At 46.5% G+C, this 19,214-nt stretch overlaps 1 long non-coding RNA gene across 1 annotated transcript; it reads right to left on the reverse strand.

Moving 5' to 3' along the window:
* Nucleotides 1-1,238: 1,238 nt before the first annotated feature.
* Nucleotides 1,239-3,717, reverse strand: LOC115353619. The gene is made up of 3 exons (XR_003927626.2): nt 3,519-3,717; nt 3,111-3,161; nt 1,239-1,398 (listed from the first exon to the last, which is right to left on the reverse strand). It is a non-coding gene; the product is annotated as an uncharacterized LOC115353619 (long non-coding RNA).
* Between the last annotated feature and the right edge of the window lie 15,497 nt (nt 3,718-19,214).

Below are 19,214 nucleotides of genomic sequence, written 5' to 3' on the forward strand. Positions count from 1 at the left end.
GTTCATAAAAATTCCTAGATTATTAGTTTAATAATAAGTCTAGTCTTTCCATGTCAGTACATTATAGACCCCCGGCTAGGCGTTTTAAATCCAGGACTATGAGAGAATGTTGTAAAGTCTCCAGCCCACAAGCCTGTTTTTTTCTTTGAGAAAGAGGAAAATTAATAAGACAACCTAGAGAATGGGAATAAGTCCAGGAGACAAAGCAAAAGAATGAGAGGGAGGGGGAAAAAAAAAAAAAAAAGTGGAAAAAAGCCAGAGGGAAAAAGATGGAGGCTGATAAATGGCTCTGCAGAAAGGCATATTGAAACTTTGTTTACAATCTCATGGTACCAAAGCATGCAGTATTAATAGCCTTTGACACCTTGTAAACTCAGCAAAACTAATTTTGCAGAAAAGAAGTCCTTTCCCAGAAGTCTCCTCTTTCTTGCTTAACACGCATTTTCTAGGGCTGACATGTCCCCTTTCATCTCGACAGCAGAAAGGAAGCTGGAAGGTTTGCCAGGACGCCTGGGGTAATGCCCCACATACTCCTGCAAAGGCAAAACACAAAAACAACTCCATCAGATCTTTAATGACCCCAACCACCCCATAACACTCTGCTGGGACAATGGGTCCGGAGGCGAACTTGTAAACTCCACTTGTGAGGTAGCCAGTCATTATTTTCCCAGTCTGACGGATAAAGAAGCTGAGCAGGGTAGTCCAGGGTCACACTGAAAGCTGATGTCAAAGCTGGGACAGGAGCAGGAGCAGCATCCTGTGATCCTGACAGAGCCCATGCCGAAGCACAGACCGAACTGCAGCGTGCCTCTTTTTACCACTATATTCACGCAGCTTAGGAGGCATGGCCACGCTGGTGTACCCAGGCTGAAGTACCCTTCCTACTTCATCAGCTCTACCAAATGCCTCGTGTGAAACCATATCCATGGTCCAAGCACCATGGACCTTCCAAGGACCTTCTCGCCAACTCACTGCTTGGCATCAGCCACATGATGCCCAAGGGCCCTTGGGGGTAAATGGTGGTGGCTGGACACAATAAGTCACCTCAGTCCCTCATATGAGAAGCATACGAGGGGTAGCATGCACCAAACTTGTTCCCTGGTGCATTCCAAAGCTCAGCTTAAAGCCCGATCAATGGCTTGCCTAAAGGCAGTCTGGGTTCAAGACATGGCATAGCCTTGCCAAGTGGAGCCATACTCTATGTTCACACTCTCCCTCATGCCAAGGCATGACAGACCTGTACGGTTTATCATACCCATAAGAAGGAATCGTCGTTGGGTCACCCCCCACCCACGTGTGACGTTCCCCTGAAGGACAGAGGCAACGTTCCCACCAACAGTGACTGTGGGGTACAGACTTCAAAAGAACCATCCTTGCTGATCCTGAGGGTGCACAAGGCTGAACCAAGAAGGTGTCTTGGATTAATAGATGCTGATGGGCTTATGCAGGAGCACCAGCAACAGAGGCAGGGAAAGATGTAGGAAGGGTTTTTACTAACAGCTTTTAGTTATAAAATGACCTTTTCCCCCCAAATGAAACTTTTTACATGAAATTTCCCCTTGTTAACATTCTCTGTGATAATTTTTTCATGGAGAATTTATCTGATCGTTCTTGAAATTTTCCATTCATCCTGCTCCAATGAATATTTCCGTATACGTTATGAAACACCATTAGAAAGAGAACAAGAAAAGCTACCCTGGATTAGTGGGAATGGCAAACATCTGCACTGTGGAAAACTGACAATGAGGGTCCCATTAGAAGCTGGTAAAGCAGGATTACCCTCTTCCCTACCCTCCCCAGACTTGGGGTGATCACCTACGCTAGGGCTGATACTTGTCTGCCTTTGGTTTTGGGAGTATATTCTTCTGTGGAGTTGAGAAATCATGAAGCTTCGCTAAAAGAGGCACATTTTCATCAAAAAAAAAAAAAAAGGTTAAGTTTGGGGGAACGTTTTGGGCAGAGTAGAATTTTCTGATGAAAAGCATTTATGGAGGGAGACACAGAGCAGGTCCTAACACCACAAATGCGGAATCTTTGTGTGCCTCCCTCTTCTGAAAAGGGGACAGATGCACTTGGTTCAAGAAGGAGCTGCCCTCCAGGTGCCTCCTTTCAGGGGACAAGGGATTGACTCCAGCAAGCTGTCAGGAGATCCAGTTTATGGGCCATTGTCCGCCCCCAGTTACAGGTCATTCTCACCTCCTACTGCTGGTAACATGAGCTAGAGCTCTCCAAAGAGAGAGAGAGATTAGCTGACAGCCACAAAAGTCAGTCTCGGAGCATGACCTGGTCATGCCGCCTCCACCACGCATGTCCTCCCTCTGGGCTCCATCACCCAGCTGTGAATCTCACAGGCTGGCCCATGTCTCAGAAGACACCACTTTTTTTCCCCCCCCGGTCTCCAGTGAAGTTTGGTGACTTTCCGACCCTTTCGGTAGCACGGTGAGTGTCAAGACCAAAATCAACCCTCACCCTCTCCGATGAAAACGAAACAAGGCAAAGCCACCCGTTCCCTGCTCCCAGGCTCTCCGAAGGTCACGGCAGTCCTGCAGAGTTTAACCCTCCCCTTTCCACCACCCCTGCAACAGCACAACGCTGTAATAAGCTTGACTCAGGCAGGCAGGAGATGCACCAGTTCCTGGGTTGAAAGGTTCTTGCACAAACTGGATCAATTGAGTCCTTTTCCAACTGGAAAGATCACTGCTGGGGCTTAGCGGTTCACTGGTGGAAAACAAAACAAGCAAGCAAGAAGCTCCACAGGACTCTCCCCTCCAACTGGAACCTTAATCCAGATACTTGTCTGGTTTCAGCGGTGCTGTAGAGTTGGCCCAGACTTGGCAGCAGTGAGTGTGCATTTAATGGAAAGTAATATTCATGGCCCACATGCTGACTCAGCAAGAGCATTCGGTTCTTCTGCCAGCTCTTGGGACGCTGGCTTGATTAGCAAGTACATTGGGCTGGTTGTGTATTCTTTAAGCAATGTTTACACGTGCTTGCTGTTACTGCGGGGACAGTGAAGTCTCTAATGACAGAGAGGAGCAGCGTAAGACACATAGGCAAGAGTTCATCCAGTGCATTTGCAGCAGCACAGTGTGATCAACCTCAATACTCACCCTTGTTACGCCAGCATAGGATGGGACTACACACCTAGCACCCTAGGTTAGCTGGGGAGAAGGACATAAAAGAGAAATCCTGGTCATGGACCGGGGTGGAAAATAGATAACCTTTGGCTTACAAAATCCAGAGTAGAGGAGGTTTGAGGCCCCTCTAAGCCACTTCTCCTTTTCAAAAGGAGTCCCAGTATTTGCTCTGTGTTGCAAAACCATGGGACATACAAGAAAACTAAAAAACTATAAAAAGATGAAACCACCTAATCTGCTCCCAGTAATAATGTAAACATGAATCTATAACAGGACATACACAGTTCCACTGCTCAGCTCAGCTCCAACACAGATGATATTTGTTTATATTTTGGGGGACTATATGGGGAAACAGAGATTTCCAGCCTTCTGAGAACTGACCTGATGAAACTGGGAAGGTGTCCAAAAGCATCTGCCGTGGCAATGGAGGGTGAAGGAGAAAGCTTGGGGAGATTTTGGCGTGCAGAGCTGGTTGAGCAAGACTTCCACACTGCTGCCGGGATATATAGTTCAAGGGCAGGACAACAGGCTTGTGGCTTCTCCCACCTTCCTAAGACGTGGCATCCAGCTTGGCAGCAGTGGAGCTGATACTCTCACGAAGGATTAGAGACGAAAACACATAGGGTTTAACATTTAATGAGATGGTTGTTAAATGTAGCTGGAATATGAACTGATGAGAAACACATTGATGACTAACCAGCAACAGAGACTCATCCATGGCTGTTCTTACAGTCAAGGTTAAATGTTTTTGAGAAACAATCTGTGCATGGTCCTGAATTTCAGCATAGGGTCAGACTGGGAACTGATGATGTTCTGCTGTCCAGACTGCAAACACAGCTCCAACTTTGCCCGAGATGAGCTGGCCCAGCCTCTGTTGTCTCTTCAGTTGAGAAGGGGGAGAACACAGCAGATATTTGTTAGGTGCTCCAGCCCTGCAGCCTTTGGAGCTGCTCCTGAAAACTGGCAGAAAAAGGAGGTTCAGCCATTGAAAATCTTCATCAGTCTCCCTTCAGATATCCAGGAACCTCCAGCTGCCTTTGGACTGACACCCTTTCCCCTGGAATAGGCAAATGTCACCAACTCTAAACAACCACGCTCCCCCTTTCCTTTGCTGCCAGGCCCACCAAACTTCAGGTTTGGCGATGAGATACTAAATTAGAAACATGGCACCCACTGCAGCACCTGTATCCTTTGCATCAACTTCCTGTGAAGCCCGTGGTATTCATAACCCTGAGCAAGAAGACAGTGTAACTTCAGGTCTAGCCCCGTTTCAGACGGGATGAGGTCAGGTTGCATTCAATAACCTTGCAGTCCATTACACTGTGCAGGGCCTTTAACCAAACGCCTATCCTTTTCTGTCCTTTGACTCATTTTCCACCTACATGAAATGTATTAAAGCGAGTTTCTGATCTTCTCTCAGCAAACTTCTGCAGTGACACCATCTTCTGATGAGCATCCGTGGCTCAGAATCAGGAGATTCACATTGGCTATCACCACCTCATCACACCCAGCTAGGTATGTAATCCACCAATAACTCTTCATCTCAAGATCTACCCTTTACATCTGTTCACAAAGTTAAAAATATCATCCCAAAGCCTATCTGCTCTTTCAGTGATTACCTGAGAACCTCAAAACATGCTGGCTTTTATGTGGAGCAAGGCAGAAGAGCCCCTGGAGCCCCTTCACCACCAAGGGGCTGCCCCAGAGCCCCAGAAACATGCAACTCCAAGGGACCGGGAAACTTTGGAGCTTCAAGTCATTGCTGTATTTCTCCCACAGCTCCTGCTTTGAAAGGCTAGGAGCAGCCTGGTTGCAGAGGACCTGGCAACATGGGAATCCTTGATAGACATCCATGGACTGCAGGGACTTCTGGGGAAAAGAGGAGCTTAGGAACCAGGGCTCCTCTGGTCTCAGCTCCACAGCAGTCCGTTTGCCCAAGATGTAGGATCCTGGAAGCTGAGGACTCTCCTCCCAACCCACCAGGTGAAAAAACAAGCTAGTAACATGCCAACTTTCCATCAGGTCCTTGATGAAATCCAACTGTCTCCATGGATCATTTAGGTTTCAGCTGTGGGATCTATGGAGGTATTGTCATGGCGGGAGGTAAGTATAAAACTGAGGCAAAAGAAACAAACTAACAATCCCCTGTAAACAGGGGAAAAAATATATCTGAGGATTTAAAGGGAAATAATTAGCGCTGGACCCAGCCCAGGCCATTTATCTAAAATCCCACATACCTTGGGGGCCTTCATCTGAAACATGTCTAGCTATTTTTTTTTTTTTTTCTGTTGTTTTAACCAGACTGAAGCCTACAAGACAAAGATTTGAGACACTAATAACTGTGGCTGATTTCTGCCTGGATTTGTTTCAGCCCTCTGTCTCTTAATGCTAACCAGCAAAACGAAAAATAATTAATAACACTCAAAATTCTCCACGCTAAGCGCGAAGTGCCATTGTTTCCTTCGCATTCCTCACACTGATTCTGCAGGGCCCCAACCCAACAAAGCAATCAAATACATGTGTAACACTGACAGCCTGACTAGCAGCTTTGGCTCCAAGGAGCTCAAGGCTAGTATTTCATCCAGAAAGGTGCTGGGCTATTAGTTGACGAACTATGTGGACATCTTGAACAGGTTCTTGCCTTGGCCTTGAGCATGACCATTTGTGACGTGCTCTTTTATGTGGGCTTCCATGTTTTCAAAGCTGGACATGATAATCCAGCCCTGAAGCCTTAGATGAGCTTCCAAAATAGTTTTGAGGAGGGCATTGGTTGATGCAGAAAGGGTTGTGGGGTCTTCTGCAAAGTTTCCCTTAGGCTGTGTCCATATGGGTAAATCAAACAGCACCTGGGATTATTCCCAGGCATGAGAGCTCCTTTCTCCAAATGGTTTAATTTTCAGGATGCTCTTGGCACCGGTCAGGTCTGGACCACCAGACCGTTTCATGGACACCTCCCAGGCACAGCTCGGGAGGTAGCACAAGCCAGGGACTCCAAACAGGCAGTTGGGAAGAAGCCACCTGGTTTTGGATGGCAAGAAGGAACAGCAGCATGGACTTCAGGGCTGGAGATCAGCGCTGGGCACGTTTAATTTACTGGTATAGACCCAGTGACTAAATCACTCTCTTACCCTCTCCGTTACCCAGTGGGAATGTATCATGTGGCAGAGATGTTTATAAACCTTCATCCATCTGGAAGTCATTATCTCAAAATGAAGTTTATTTGAAGAAATTGTATTAAATGATTACATGTTATTTTTGCCTCGGCTAGAAAGCAAACTGTTGTACCATTGCTGAGAGTCTCTCTTTGGTTCAGATTTGTTTTAATATTTTATCTAGACTATCAGCATCAGGGTATGGCAGCTAATTTGGCTGCTTTACTACAGTTGTCTGGTGGTCGGACGTAATTTATTACGAGTTTGACTTTTTATTTAGGTTTATTTGTTACTGTTTCTCTTCTCCATCTTCTGTTAGGTTTGTATATTACCCGTCTAAATTGTCTCTTTATTTACTTTTTGCATTTTGCAGTGAAGATTTGAAACACATATTAAAGTCCAGAAAAGAAAGAGAACAAGACTGCTAAAAAAATATCCCAGATAAGTTGCCAAAATATTGTCACTTGTGTTTGTACTGGGAAAAAGCTGGACTAGACAGTTGTGGGGCTGATTCTTCTCCCAGTGAAATCAGGGAAAAAAACCAGGGAGGACTAAAGTGGAACATTGACCTTCAGCAAATGCATAGATTTGCAGTCCAGTGGTTGATTTCTACAATCAGGCAATCTTACTGCAGACCTCCACGCCGCTGATTGATAATTCATGATCGAGCAAGAGCATGCCTTTTGAAGGGAAAAATAAGTGCTTGATTTAAATATGCTAACTAGTGGAGATTCAGATCATTCCCTACATTTATGTTCAGTTCTGGCTCGTTGCCTTACACATGCTGCCTCTGCAGCCTGCCCTTTCCAACCCATCTGCACCACCGAACCCTTGCACGGGAACCTCTTTTCCTCTGATCTTGACAAACGCCATCCCTTCCCGCTGATATTCATCCTGAGCGAGTATCGCTTTGATCACGTCTCTTCCTCCCCAAGCAGCTCTCCTCGGATTCCCCCATCTGTGCCGCATCCACCGTGAGCCGCTTCTCCTTGCTTTCAAAGCCTGTCATCCCTCGGTCGGCGCCAGGCATCCCCCGATGCCAGGTTTTGCATCTGCTGCCCATTTCAGGTTTCTCAGACGTACGCCTCTCTTGGCCAGCGCCTGGATTCATCGAGGCGCGTGAGCAAATGAAGTTCAGGAGATGGCGTTACTCAAGTGCTTTGACGTCTGGGGCTGGTGGGGTCCTTCCATGCCCCTCCCGGGTTACATCTCAAGAAGATAAAAGGGAGAGCTTTTGGGGCCCATGCAGCAAAGGGGCACCGTAAATGAGTGTGAACATGAAGCCCAAGACATGAAAAAGTTGCGAAGCGACCGACCTACTGATAGTCAGAAGTAGTTTTAAACCATAACATGCTTCCTTTCTGTGTATTGTTATTCCCCACTACAAATCTGACCGGTATGGTTGTTTTGTAGCAGAGCTTTTTTTTAATTTTTTTCCCCAAAGGTTGGAAGATCAAGAAATCTTTCTTTTTTCCCTGCACATTACGAATCTCACCCTGGGATCATGTCATGGACCAGGACCAGCGGCGTGCTCCCCTCTGGCCAGGGACCATCTCCCCCTGCTGCGTTTGTACCGCAACCAGCACAGCAGACAACTTCTGCCATACACAAAAGCAAACTACAACCATGTGCTTTTATATCCCGTGGCCACATTTCCACCACTCCATAGTGATTCCTTAACTCCTTAGTTAAATCCCTTTAACAAGCAGGGTAAATGTCAGCCAGATCCTATGATTTGTATACTTTCAAAGTTTCCAAGCCCATCCTTATCAGCTTAATATTTCTCTTTATTTTTCTTGCTAATGACATATTTAGAAAGGAATTCCATATTCTGCTGAGTTTAGAGGCATTTATTAATTACATCCTGCTCTTTGTTTATTAATGAGCCTGGGTTCTCATTTTCCCCTGTTATAATTGTAGAGGGCTTTTATTTCCCCTTAGCCCTCGCACACTTAACATTAGCTTATAAATGTTTCCTTTCTTATGCCCAGAGATTTTCACTATTAGTTTAATTGACCAATGGCTCATCTCAAGTAAGGAACTGACTCATTGTGCACTACAGCTGTCAGCAAGTCGACTAATTGATAATACGCTCACTGGGGCCAAGCCCAGGACAGCTTGAGATAAACAGAAAAGAAAATTGAGACCGGATTTCTCCTGCATGTTTGCACAGCACCTAGCACAGCACAGGCCAGAGCTGCCCCAAAGTTGTTAGGTGTTACCACAATAGAAGTAATAATAAAGAATAATAATAATTAATAAGAAGAAAGAAATAATTAGAAATAAATAATAAGAAAGAATAATAAATGGTGGAGGTGATATATGAAAAAGATGGGGAAATGTTTCCACAAACACACAGTCTAGCTGTTTCCATTTTCCAACTATTCAGATGACCCATTTTCCAGATGACATTGCAAATTCTTCTAATGAAAACCCCAGTTGTACTTGAGAAATGTGTTCTCCAGTTTAAAAAAAAAAAAATCATTGATGGAGATGTCAGAACAAGGTCAGCATTGTTGGGATGATGGGCACTGAGGGAGCTCTCGTGAAGTGAATGCTACAGATGAAAAAGGCCGGCATTGCCCGGACCAGGAGTCCCTTTGGTGATCAGTAACCGCAAGTGAGCCAGCCACACTGCCCAGAAGCCTGCAGCAGAGGAAACCAGTCACAAACCGACAACGAAGCCATCCCTTCAGCACACCAGCAATGCATTCAAACATAAGCCCGATGTTGGATGCCGCGAGGCAACAACGTCCACGAGTTTGCAATGAAGCATGCTCCAAAGCGCTTTGCTGATGCCAAAGGTGTTGCATCCCGAGGCGGGATGAAGCCATGTGTGCCCTGACGTGGGTTCATCAGCGAAGCGGGATGGAGCCGTGCTTCCCTGCACAAAGGTAGAAAGCCTCAGCTTAATGCAACTCCTCATCCTCCTCGCCATCAGGAGGACAATTTGGAAGTCAGAGCCAGCTCTCATGTTGGGGCCATCTGCCCTAAGGTTGGCTCTGTACCTCTTCAAGAAGAGCTGAGTAAATGTAATTTTGGAGGATGTTGGGATGTCAGCAGAGAGCTGGCCTGCAGCTCTGGGGTCCCAGGATGAAAATGGGGAGACAACTGGTGAATCTGTCATTGGCCTTTGCCAGTTTTTCCTCTCTCTCAGTCCTTCCTGGCCCTCTGGCCTTCTCCAGATGTGTCACGTCTCACTCATTGAGCTTCAGACCCAGACAACGAGCTCCTACATCATGTTCCTCCACCATCAGGCTGGAGCAGCCCAAGAAAGCCCCTTGTGCATCCTAAAACATGTCCTCACTGCACCGTGGGAGCTTGGAGACCATCTGACACATCAGAGGAGGCAGAGCTTCAGCAGTCTGCTCTTCTGCCTGTGTTTTCTCTCCCTTGGCTGCGAGTTTCCTCCTTTAGACTACCCCTTTGATTTATTGTACTTTTGCACTTCTGAGCACCTGGAAAGTGTTTTTGTCCCATTAATTTCAACTTGGAAGTTTCAATGTTTCCCGGAAGAAAAATAAATCACTCAAGCTGGGAAGGCGCACCCCACACAACCTCCCCCCTTGTCTGGGTCCCCCCTCTCCTGCCTTCCACTCTCTTTTCCCTCCTACTGTTCCCTTCCCCCTCCTCCGAGAGGGAAGGGGGGTAATAAATGTGCCACGCAAGGTATGAACTTCACATACCAGGAGAAACGAGGTAATCCTATCTGTCCAAACATCGTTTTGCTGAGCACCTAAATAAAGTTCTCTGCACCCAGCGCATTTCCCACTGCTTGAGATGACGACTGTGGTCGCAGGAAAGAGGGCAACCAGCTGGAGGGTTCTAATCCCTGCACGGGTTTGCCTCCACTTCTAAAACTTTTGGCCCCCAGAAGTTTGAAACACCTCTGGATGGTCAGTATTGGGCTGAAACTGCAATTCCTTTAAGCTGTCCCCAAAGGTGACTCTTCCAACCCAAAGGTCTCAAGTCTCTCCCCATTGCAATATTACTTCTCCCACTCTCCCAGGTTGCCTCCTAGCTTGTTATCTTCCTCCTTGCAAGGAAACAATCTACAGCATCATCCTCTGGTCTTCCTGAACAGATGACATACCTCAAATCAGGCCTTTTCCCATTTTATCAGTCACAGCGACACAGCAATCTCATGCTCCTGCCCCAGTCCTCCGAAAACATTGATTCCCTGCTAAAATCCTGCTGTGTAAGTTAAACACTGCTGATATCTTCTGCCAGGATAACTGCTGCTCTGCACTGGGCCCATTACTCCTTTGCTTTAGGATATTCACTAAAGACTCAATAATTAGGATTTTGTAATATCCTCCCTTCCCTCACCACTTGGACAACTCGTTCAGATTTCTTCCAGTGATGAGCACATGATGGACAAATTAGATACACTTGGCACTAAAGGAAGTGCTTCAAAATCTATGAAATGTTTGTCTAATCAAGACTTGTTTTAAAAAAATTAAATTTAATTTAAAGATAGCCTCAATCCCCAAATTCAGACCTGGTTTAAGGTTTTCTACAATTTGCTTCTATTCAGTACAAGAAATACAGCGAGGGAAGGGAACCACTTGTGAGTTCACTTTATCTTTTTAATATACAACCTTTTTTTTTTTTTTCCCCCCTGGAAATTAGATTTACATAGTCATTCAGTCTGTCATGTATCTGCCCCCACAGATTTCTCCACCTGTTGATTTTTCAACCAGCTTTGACAGAAAGCTGAAGGTCTCCAAAGAAATTATGTTCCTATTTCCACATTAAAATAAAGATTGAGAGAAAGGAGTGATCTCAATCTAAACAGCTTCTTCCTAAGTTTTATCCTATTAGCTGATTTCTGCAGGGCAGGTGATGTACATAGCAGATTGTAGTAGACAAATTGTACAAAAAACCCAAGGGAATTCTAAAGATACAATAGAAAACAATGGACAAACTTAACATAAATCAGTTTAACAAGCCATCAACTTTAAGACATAAATCCATAATGAACAGACTCTGCTTGCTGCCATTCTTTGTTCTTCTAGTTTCTGTCTGGATTTGAGCCCACTGAAACCCTGCTAGAAAGGTAATTCCCTCTGGTATTTCCAGGCTGTCTAGAAATACTTGAGTAGAAGGCATTGGAAATTCTTCCAGAAAGTACATTTTCACATAGTTTCCAGTTGTGTTTTGCATGCTGCAGTCCCTAGATGCAGTGTGTGCATCACAACCAAGAGGAAACCATTTCAAAACAGTACTCAGCCCAGCACAGAGGCCAAAGGAACCAGTGCCAGGTGTGTTAAAACTGGTGGTGATTTCAAAACCACAACCTGTCCTGATGGTGACATCTGTAAAACAAACCAGTAGGACGCTTTCCTCTAGACTGGAGGTTTGAATTGCTCGGTGATGTCATCAAGAGCATATTTAGGACATATCTCAACCTGGACTTTGTCAGTAGGTGAAATGAATTGCATCACCAAGTGCCTGCTTCTCTCCCTTACAGTAAACATAAAAGTAATGAAAGTAAATGAGACTGAGAAAAAGAAATCATTCCAATAAGAAAATTGTAAAGAATCCAAGTGTTCTCATTTTATTCCCTGCTGCCCTTGAGAAGTTACAGCATGGCATTTAAGAGCATCAGAAAGAAGAGTCGTGTCCAATTCCAGAAGTGCAGCTCAACAGAACTTCATTTTAGTCCTGTCTTGATCAAATTCCACTGGACTGAAAGGATTTCCTGGGGAAAACCAGCCTAGGAGAGGAAAAAAGCAGGCGAGTCTGTTTTATGAAACAAGACGAGCATGAGTGCTCTACCTGCAGTGCCGTGAAGTTGCACGGAGGATATTCAATTCCAGAGGGATGTGGGGAGTGCGGTAGGTTGCATGTCAACAGGGGTGCTAGAATAACACTACTTACACACTACATTGCTAAGGAGACCCACTTGGGAAAGCACAATAAATAACACGACTACTTAATAGCTCTGTAGTGCCTTTCATCCAAATATCTCCAAACACTGTACAAACATTTGTTAGAACTGCCGCTAACCCCAGGCAAAGTCGTGCTATCTTTGCCATGTGGCAGATAAGGAAATTGAGGTTACGTTATTTCCAGGAGCTTGTGACAGGGGCCAGAGTAACAGCCAAGAGTCCTGCCACCTATTCCCCTTTGCCCCATGGGAACAGCGGAAAAAAATGGAGGTCTGAGTCCATGGTAAGCCCATGCTCAAGTCAAGGGGCACTCCAGCAGTGGTTTCTTTTGTTCCTCCAGCAGGGCTAAGTCAAGCTACAGTGCAGGGAAAAAAATGGAAGATATCAGGAGAGAAAGTAAGGAAATTGCCTACTAGAAACATGGTCAGCTCAATGCATGGTACATTTATAAACACTTGGAGCTGGTGAATATGAGACCCCAGGCCTATGGGACACAAATCTCCTCCTATATTGGAAGCTGGAGACCGTGGGGGATACTCTAGGGCATCAGCTTGTATTAGATGTCTACGAGCAGGTAGATGAGCCCTTGAGGTACGAACTAGGTGTCTGGAGTCTGCTGTAGTGCAAAGAAGAGGCAGGTCTGAAGGACAGATCATCCAACCCAGCTGTTTGCTCTGGCGCTGGATGAATAATGCCAGGGTTAGGCTGATCCTTTCCACTGTCTGCAGCAGGCATTTAGATGATGAACTCAGATGTCAACCATTACACTGAAGACACCTAAAGTTGGCCAGAAAACTCTTACCTCTCGCAGCAGAGGTAGGACCGGGATTAGAGAGTGTCTGTCATTTAAGCTTAGCCATAACTCATGTGTTGGAGAAATAACATCAGATGCACGAGCAACTGTGGGAGAGATGTAGGGGTAGACTTAGCATTAGCAGATTGCTGGCTGGCTGGGTGTGAAATTCAGGGTTAATATCTCTAGCTACTGTTATTGCACCTATGCCACATTACAACACACCACTGTGGGCTCCTGAGTGTTCTGAGGTCTTTGAGTGGTAAGGTACACCAGTAGGCATTTACAGTTGGATCCTACCAGCGCCCACACACAGGCTTAGACCACATCTGAAAACTGCATATACTTAGATTTTTGGATGAGGGGTATAAGACAAGGTGTCTAGAACTACTGCTGCTCCTCAACCAGAGCACATTTACACATACAACAGGAGGACTTAAGCAAGCACTGACTATTCTGCAGGAGGACTCTCCAGAAAAACAGGCGTTTTCAGATAACAGGGCATGGCTGAACAGTGGGTTTGTTCCCTGGGTCTCTATTGATACTGAGACTGTATGTCTAAATGCTCAAAAGTCTTTAGATCCTGTGTGGAGCCAATGACCTCAACTCGGAAACCTGGTGAGATCCCATGGGACATCTGGCTGGTAACCGCGATACAGGACAAAGGAAGCGCTGAACCTTTCTTGAGATCTAGAGGCCAACAGGGATATTCTGCAGTGTCTAACACGACGCTAGGCACCTACATTAAAGCAACTGAGCCTCACTCCTGGATTCAGGCATGTAGTTGAGACACCTTTGTGAAGGTGTCTCCAAATTCACTGTGTGCCTGAGCTTCCATTATATGAGAGGCCAGTCAAAAAGACTGTGGAGCTCAGAGAGCTATTCACCTGGGACAGGATCCCGTTTCCCAGCAGAGGTGCCTAGTCATTTGAGATGACTTAAGAGCATCTGACCTGGGCTCCAGCTGGCACTGCAGAAGGGCAACAGTCTCTCATAAGCCTTTGGCTGCATCTGCAGCTTCAATCAGGTACCTTCGACACTCCAGGCATGCTCTAGACACTAATGCACCACCAGGTGGTTACATCTAACCAACTGAATATCATCTGCAGGAATGGTCGGCTAAATAGATCTCCATCAACTACAAAGGAAGAATAGACATCTCAGAGGTACCCGCACTCCTCAAAACTACGTATTTATGAGTCCCTTATGCCAATAGCTGGCAGGAGCCAAGTGTCCACACCTGGGATGCTCTGGACTGAGCAGTAGGTTGGCACTAGTTTGTGACAATGACAAGACCTTTATTAAACAGTTATGAGCTGTGAAGCAGCATTGGCTTCCACAGACATCACCAGGAGTGGAGGGAAACATTTTCCAGGTCCCAGGATAAGGTCCTTCCATGAGGGAAAGCCCTTGCCTTTTTCCAATAGCAATGCCAACATTTGAGAGAGCAAAGACCCATGAACATTGATCCATTTGCTTCAAAGCCATGATAGTCCTCCCCTCAAGCTCCCATTGTAATGAAACAGTCTGTTAACTGTAAGTTGTTATTTTTTTAATAAAAAAAAAGGAGGAATTCAGATTGTTATGTTTTCTGACCTATAGCTAGCAACACGTAACCCCCACTCTCCCTTTGCAACTCTAAAGCGTTGATGTTAGTGTAGCGTAAGATGCTGAGGAAGCGAGTCCTCACAAATATTATGATGGGGTTGTCATGTTGCGGTCCATGTGGAGTGATATACGGACTGAACAACAAACTGCCCCGCTGGGACCCAGCCCCAAAAGACATCTCTGCCTCTCATGGTCTACTCTGCTCACACCGGGGGTTGTTTCTTCAAAGCAGCTCCTTCGGGGACCGTGAGGGAGGAGGGACTGAGGTGCAAAAGGAAAAGACAGTCCTCTCCCAGGGATGCAATGACCCCTTACTGCTTGCCCTAAATCAAGCAGTAAAAGATGGTTGATGGGATCTCTTTGGCTGAAGATGCTCTGCCCAAAGGAGGAAAAAAGGAGAGCGGGGCATGGGTTGGTTTGTGTACAGGTGGAGATTTACTTGGGAGTCAAAAGGGGCTTCTCCCAACTGGTTTTTACTAAATAGTATAGGATGTCAGGGCCTATTCTGGTCCTCCTGCACTCACCCCTTCTCGGGCAGTCAACACCCGGTGGAGGTGGCTCTGTCTGTATAAAGAGAAGTCAAACTGCCCAGAGGAGCCCTACCGACAATTTTATACTTGTTTCAGATGCAAAAGAAACATCAGAGCTCCAGCATCTCTTAAAAACAAAGACACCTGCTTTAATGATATCCATGTCCAAGTCCGAGGGAGCTTTACGGGAATGTCTCCCACTGAGAAACAACTGTAATACCAAAACTCCCCCCAAACATTGGATATCAGCTCTTCCAAGGCTGGCTATAAACCTGTGGCCTTGTCCAAATTCTTTTTATGTTTACAGAAATTAAGGAAGGAAGAAAACTCCAAAAGCCCATCTGGTTCTCTCCTTCCTCCTCTTGGGGAAGATTCCCATCCCTGGAGTTTATTTCTGTTCTCTAGGATCGGGCTTTTGATTTGGCAGCCCGCAGATCACGTCCAGCCTGCCAGACACCACGGCGGACTCCTCCTTGCAGCTCCAGAGCAGACAGCTCGGGGAGATACCGTGAAGGTCCCATAACACTGAAATCTGGTCCAGCCAGACCTCCTGTCTCCTGGACAGCAGTGTGGGATCAAGGACAGCCCCAAGCTGCAGCAGGACCCAGCATCTCCACCACCGCCTCTGCTTGCTCCATGCAGACAGGAGCCCTCTCCTTCCACCTCAGGGTACAATGGCATCCCTGGGAACCAGCTCAAGCCCACGTGGAAGACCCAGAGCATCATGGAGTATCTTCCCATTTCCAGATAGAGTGAGCCACCAAACTCCTTTCTTGGATCCCAGGACCACCATGATTGCGTTTCAGCAGACACCCCAGGCAGGACCAAGCTGCTGGTGCTCTGAAGATGCACAAAAGGCTGTGGTCCTTCTCCCCGTGGCTCAGGCATTCCTCTGGCTGTTGGTGCCTTTGAGCTGCAAAATTACCGCCCATGAGAGCACTCCAAAAACCAGAGCATTTGTGCAGCAGGCTTCTCCATGAACACGTTTTATCCAGAGGCATGAGGCACGAGGCACGCATGCCTGGGGGCTCTGCTTCTGTGGGAACCTTCAGAAACTAACAATGTCCCGGTTTCTCTTAATCTTCTCTTGTGGCACATTACAGTTGGTGTGTTGGTACTGACATGCTATGGGATGATCAGGGTGGTGTTTTGGGGGTGAAGAATAAATGTTCTTTGTACTGGACCCCATTGAAAAGTTGTCTGTGAAAGCAGGGGACTGAACGCAGTGATGTTCCTTTCCGAGTTTCAATCTCCTGTCCCAAGTTTCTCTGCCTCCCTCTACCACTGCGGGGAACATATTCACTGCACATCCCTTCTCAAAGCACCCACTGCCATCGAAGGGCCTTCACTGAGAGCCTTCCAGGGCTGAGTCTAATGTGTCTTGCCCCAAGGGAAAGGGGAAGACCAACCCACAACAATTCTTGCTGGGAATCCAGTTCTCCAGCCACTTCCAGACTTCCAACGTGGCAGAACAACCCCAGCTCCGTGGTTTCCCTTGCAACTGATATTTTCTCTGCCATATGGACAAGAAAATATCTGCCAAGAAAATAATTATGTACTGACATGAAGGCAGCCCTGCAGGGATCATTTAAATCTACGTGCAAAGACTCCAGATCCAAAGGAGAGATGGGTCTAATCCCCACCTCGGAGAAAGAGACCATTTGCAACCCTTTCTCAGGCCATAATCAGAACCCTACAGTTCTCTGCTATGCCAAGACACAGCACCCCAATGCTCCTTTGACTTGCCTGTTACTTATTGCCTTACTATAGAAGAGTGTAGGAGCTACAGCTGATTTCAAGGCCCTCAGCATCTAAGCAACGTGTGGTCACACATTAAGAGAACATCGGTGTTTTGGAAGGTTTACAGTTCAAGCAAATGTCACAGGCAAAGGGCAAGAGGAGACAATGTGGAGGGCAGGGCACAGCTTCCCCATCCTCTCTGCAAATAGGTCTCCATTTCTCAGAGTCTTGCCCCATTTGTCTGCTGACTCCTCTTCCATTGCCTGACCCTTGGTAAAATTACAGACCCAACTGGGTTCCCCAAAGCCTACCCTGTCAGCCAAGCAAAAAGTGAAACCCTGCTCTCAGGCTCAGTCACACATGCAGGAGTCCCAGGAGGGAGTAACTCCATGATTTGCTCACCTCCTCCTGTGGTCCGGACAAAGAGGACCTCTGGGGGACAAAGCGGACCATACCCCTACACCATGAAAGGGACCCCAGAGTAGGCTCTTCCTCAGCAGCAGCGTGCTGCATGGGCATGGCTGGATCAAAGCTTCTCAGTGGCACAGGCAAAATTGAGTTTTGGTGCCTTCTGAATTAGGGGATGAAGCTGTCCCAAGCCTGAGAAGGACAGGCAAGGGAGAGCTCCAGGGCTACAGGAGGACGGAGGGGCAAATGAGGGCACAGCAGCTGGAGCACACAGTTGGGTTTTTATTATCAGGAGCCTGTTGCCATTGGCAAGGGCCTACTGAGCCTGTTGGCAGAGCAGTTCCCTGTGACGTCTCCCGTTCATGGGACAGATCAACCTGATCCTCCCTGGTGTCTAAGCTGGTCAAATCAAATGCCCATAAACCTGTCTCTCCATCACGATACAGCCCGTAGTACTTGAGGACACACAGAGATACTACTACACCTCCATATGAAGCTCTCTATTTTCCCCTGAGTGTCACAGCAGAGATTACAGGCATCCACAGCATCTCCTACCCACACTGTTCACAATTTGCAGCCATTGATATCAATTTTTTTTTTCATAGAAATCACCACCACCACCCTGAAGCAAGCACAAAAGGATTTACAGAAAATCAAATAGTGCTGCAGGCTCTAACTCCTTGTGCAGAAATAGGATATTGCAAAGGAAAAATATAAGTACAGAAACTCCACTGCTGAGAAATACTGAGGGCTGCAATTTCTCTTTGCTGCCAGGGTTTGATGAAGGTGGGAGTGATTTGTTGCATCCTAAGAAGACGAAGTTTGTACAGTCACTCTTGAAGCGTGTAGGAGGGAGTATATATCTGTCTGACGGACTGTCTGCTTTTCCTCTAGCAATTTTGAGCCCCTTCACCAATTTCCAGCTAATTTGACAGAAAAGCAGCAGTCTCCAAAGTACTTGAGTTCCAACATGTTTTGTGAAGGAGGGAGGGAGAGAGAAAGAGAAAGACGGAGACAATATAAATGTCCCCACTGAGGAAAAGCAGGAATATGGTTTCTGTCCTTATTAGACCCTAGAAGATCTACATGGGAGAAGCTGTGAACATCCCAAACACTGTAAAAACCTTCAGTAATGTTTGTAGCTAGTAGATGCTAGACACCCCAAAACAGAAAACAGAAATCCTTTTAAATCAGGGCGCATCGCTACTCATTGCTCAAAGCACAGCAGTCCTTGCAGAGACCGGGAGTCCCCAGTGCTGATTGCAACGGGCTGAGCAAGTCCTAAGTGTCTCCTCGGCTGGCATTATAGGTTTATCGTATCTCCTCTTGTTCTTCCGCTTCCCCTTTACAAGTCAGGGACATTTTAATCTCATCCTGCCGGCACCTCCCTCCCCAGGAGCATTCTGCCTTCTCTATCCACCACCCCTCCACCGACCCCGGCTTTATCGCTGGAGTCTGGCAGGACAATGCCGGAGTGAATTTGCACTTGTGTCTCCTGCTGTTTGTTATGATGGCCTGGTGTATTTCTCCTGCTGGAGAGTTCATTTAAATTCTTACATTTCCAGCCAAGGCTTTGTAGATGAGCGAATCCATGTGTCCTGTTCTGTTTTTCCCCTTAGAGCGCTCCAAGCTTTTCTGGTCCTGCCCCAGCCATGGTGTCCAAGTCATGCCTTCCTCATGGAGGGACAGGAAAGATTTGTGTCATGTGTGTCTACAAGGTCAAATTCTCAAACTCCATGGGTTTCCACATATCATTATCCCAAGGTTTTTGGCTTCTTCTCTCCCAGTTTTCGATATTTTTAACTCTTTCTTCTGCTCTGCAAATACACTAACTGCTGATCCACCAGAAAAACATACCCATACCATGCTGTTGAGAGGCTGCTAGTATTTGGGACATCAAAATGGGTCTTTTCACTTAGGAGGACAAACAGGGGACACAAGCCAATTCTTTT

This window comes from Aquila chrysaetos, chromosome 19 (genome assembly GCF_900496995.4).
Source record: "Aquila chrysaetos chrysaetos chromosome 19, bAquChr1.4, whole genome shotgun sequence".
NCBI lineage: Eukaryota > Metazoa > Chordata > Aves > Accipitriformes > Accipitridae > Aquila > Aquila chrysaetos.